This window comes from Apis dorsata, unplaced genomic scaffold, assembly GCF_000469605.1.
Source record: "Apis dorsata unplaced genomic scaffold, Apis dorsata 1.3 scaffold_772, whole genome shotgun sequence".
NCBI classification, from domain to species: domain Eukaryota; kingdom Metazoa; phylum Arthropoda; class Insecta; order Hymenoptera; family Apidae; genus Apis; species Apis dorsata.
In genome coordinates, this window is record NW_006263920.1 from 144212 (window position 1) to 148588 (window position 4377).

At 28.7% G+C, this 4377-nt stretch overlaps 1 protein-coding gene across 1 annotated transcript in view; it reads left to right on the plus strand.

Moving 5' to 3' along the window:
• LOC102676933 overlaps nt 1-4377 on the plus strand; it is a 7551-nt gene that overhangs the window by 1943 nt on the left and 1231 nt on the right. The window lies entirely within an intron of this gene.

The window sequence follows — 4377 nt, forward strand, 5'->3', positions numbered from 1 at the left end:
TACAAGAAGGAATGAGATCTAGTCACTTCGGAAACATAGAGTCTCGACGTGTCGCCGGCGAATACATAAAATTTCTTGTTTGCAGGAGAGGAGAATATTTACGATTTATCCATATAGCGCCACGGCGCCATGTATTTTCGCATATTCGTTATTATATCGCGTCGTAGATTCATCAATGCCATCCGTAGTCGGTAGCTGTATCATCTTTTCATGACTCTAATTATCGAAGATCCTTCCCTCCTTTTCAGAAGGGGAATGCTGGCGACAACTATGAATAATTCGTTTTTTTTCGATCGTGCATTTTAAATAGCTATATACGAATTCGTAGCCAACAGTCTGACGTGAATGAATGATAGATCGAACCGTACCGAGAATGACGATTCCATGTTTGAAACATTAACAGATATCATCCGCTTTCATAATGTTCGGTCGAGTAATATCTTTTTTTTTTTTTTTTTTTAATTTGAAATCATCGATTAGCTCATTCGTTTATAACGGGAAAAAAGGAAAATCGTGTACGAATTTGCATTCTCGACTGTTAAATGCAAATAAAATTCTATCTATATAATATATCTAAATAGAATATTGATAATTTATATTGCAATTTTATTTAATTAAAATTAATTGAACTATTGGAAGAGGAGGGGGGAGAGGGGAATGTGCGACGCGAGATCGCGAGTATCAAAAAGCCGAAAAAGGAGAAAAGGGAAGGAGGGGAGGGGAAGAGCGAAGAGCTTTTTCTATGCCACGAGACATAGAGACGCCAAGACGTCCCACTTCCAAGCCAAGGAGTTAGAGAAATCGTGTGGGTTTCTAACTTTTTCCCCCCTCGCTATTTCCCTTTCTTTAATTCCCATCTTTTAACTCCCATCTGCAGATCTCCCTGTCCACTTTCCCTTCCCGATCAACTATTTGCTCTTCTCATATTTCTTGTTTAATTTTGCCAACAAAAGGGGACGATCGTACTTGGCCAAACTAACCTACAATGTTAACAATTCGAGATTACAATTGGAAACAATTTACTCGGTCACATTTATATAACCTCATTTTATTTTTATAGAAATTTTTCTGATATCTATCTGTTTTTGAGATTTTTGGTTACAAAATCGTGTAAACTGTGAAAAAAAAAGACTGTGAAAAGGAGAATCGACGAAATTCAATTAATATCGGAGAATGAATTAAATGATCTTTTTGGATAAAAAAAAATCGGATATCGGCATGTAGGTGTTAAAATGTTTTACGTAAATAATCGTCGACTTTTTACTCATAAATTAAATTATAATAAATTTCCACTAATGATCGCATAAATGAAATCAGATATTAAAAGCTTTAAGAAATTTGATGCCCTGTCAAAATGAAAGAAAGATATGCAGAAATCGGTATGATTGGAAGATCAAAGAAAATACAATATTGTTCGATATATCTTTAGGGAAAAAAAAATTTCCATACGCTTCGGATTTTAATATTTCAATGAATTTAACAATAATAAAAAAAAGAAAAAATTGACTGCTAAACGAAACGTCGAATTTTTTTCATAGGAATAAAGAAAAATACATTTTTCATAATCAGAAATTTTATATTATGAATATATGTTTATAGATCTTGACAATCGACAAACTAACCTTTTTTTTGCCCAAAGCATCATTCTAATTACTCGAAAAAGAATATTAATTCTTATAATTCATTTTTCGAACGAACGTTGATTTCTAATAAATCGTAGGTTATGTTAACCTCATTATGTTAATAACATTCGATTAATTGTTTCTCGTGTCACATTTTCTTTAAGCAAACAATGAATGATTCCAGTGAAAAAAAAAAAAATAATTTTGACACTATCACATTTTTTTGAAGAGAAAGAAGCGAAAATTGTCTCGTGAAATATACACGAAAAACCTGTTACTTCGATATTTTATTCTTCGCTGTGAAACATATTACCATTATCGGTTTTCTTTTTTTTTTTTAATTCTTTTTTTTTTTATCTTTTTAATCGAAATTAAATTTAACAATTTCGAAATTGATACGTATATAATAATTAATCTATATCGAGTAATAAGATCGTTATAGAAAATATTCGTTTCTGACACAATGATACATGTTTTTTTTAAACGAAGAAATATAAACGAGAATATCATTGGTCATGTTAATAATACACATTTACATGGAAGTATTGTGATATATCTGAGTTTGTAGAATATATACGCATTTCGAAGATTACAGGCAGTCTTTTTCAATTAAAAATCCGTTGCCTTCATTTTAACATACTATTGGTACATGTTTTGTCAAACAAATAAAAATATGTTTCGCTACTACCGTGCATTCGCAAAACCATTGAATGTTGTAATGGAAAATATAATACTTACATCACGAATCAATAAGTGTAAATAAATTTTTTTTGAATTTATATAAGATTTCTGCATTTCTATATAGAATTTCCTTGATTAAGGAAAGAAATATGATTATTTTTAAAGAAAGAAAGAAAAAAAAGAGTTTTGAAACACAAACAAATTTTGTTTTTCGTTTACTCAAAGTCTTTCTTATAAATAAGAAAGAAAGAAAGAAAGAAAAAAGAAAATTTAAGGTTATTAGTAAATTGTGTAAATGCTTTTTCAAGTATATCGTCAATTGTCGATCAATTTGCATAATTTCTGCAATTGCGATGGCCACCAATTAGCTAAAATTAACCATGTGCAACATTATCGCGTCACCACCTACTATCTATACTCCATTCAGTGGTTCCTTTGATAAATTTCAAATTAATAGACGAATGTTGTCAAACGATATTTGCAAAATAATTTACTTTTCTTTCTGAAACAATTTCACATAATAAAAATGAAATAAACAAAAAAAAAAAAAAAAAAAAAAAAAAAAAAAAAAAGAAAAAAACAATATTTCCCTCGACTTAGTATTATTATTATTATAAACCATTTAAATTGGTAAAAATAAAAAAAAAATTATTTTTATAATGTGTGGTAGAATAGAAGGATAATATAACGTAAATCTAAAAAAAACATATATGTATATTTTTTTTTTTTTGTTGTTAAAAGAACAAGTTCAATCGTTTCAGAAACATTAAAATGCAAAGTGGATAGATAAGCATAACTTGGTCTTAGTTTATAAGATATCGCTTTACATCTTGATTGTATGCAAAATTGTTCGACAAAACACCCGGAAGATACAATTTATCTCTATGTATCGTTTTGTGTATCAACCCCGCTAAACATCTACTTGTACGACGAGTATGGGAGTTTAATCGATAACCGGATCATCAATTTACATTCTTTTTAAAAAAAATTCTTCCGTGGGACTTCCCACGTATAAGTGATCGGCAAAATCTAAATCGAATCACGGCAACACATATCCTCTTAGGAAGTGCTATATACGTGAATTGGAAATTGGTTAATTGACCCCGATTAGAAACGAATCAGAGGTAAATTGTGTGGAACCGCGCATGATTATTACTAGTATTATAAACTTGATAAAATTTACGATATTAAAAGTAATGCGATACTACTAAGAAAGATCATTCGAAAAATTCGTATAAATTTTTTTTTAACATCGAATCGATCTATTTTATTTTCATACTGAATCATTGATTATTTTTATTTGGATAAATAATGGCAATCATTCTTTATTAATATTTCAAGGATAAAATCATAAAAGCAAGTAAATTTACGATGTTTATATTTGAGATGTTACTATATTTTTGAATATTTTTGGATCGATTTTAGACACCAAAAAAAAAAAATATAAAAAATATTGATTATTTATTAAATTATTAAAAGAAATTTCAATTGTTTATAACTTAATAGATAGTCTAAATTTTTGTATAGTAATTTTTATTTTAGCCTCTAATGAGCCTTTTTTGAAAATATTCGAAAATTAATATTAATATTCCGTATTAATGCAACATGTTTTCTAGAAAATCAATTGAGAAACTTGCCCTTTTCAATAAATGCGATGCATTTCTGTATATCTTTTATTCTAAGTAAATGAATTTTCGTAGGAAATATACGTAAATTTGCCACTTAAATTTTGAAACCTGTTTTGAAAATCTGATATTTTCCACCCGACAATATTATTAAGCGCTGTTCGAAACATTCGTTGGCAAAAATAACGAGAACCAGATGTCGAAAAGAAGAAATTGGCACAAATTGGGTGATACTCTACGAACATGTTCTTTCTTTTTTCTCCATCGAATTGAAAATAAATGGAGATCTGATATCGATTTTATCGAATGAAATCGTCTCGTCCTCTCGATTGACAAGATTTGAACATAAAGATAGATTTTTTCAATCGCATATTTAAATACATGCGAAATTGATGTCTTAAGTTTTCATTGATAATGAATAAGAAAATGAAAAAAAAAAAAAAAAAAAA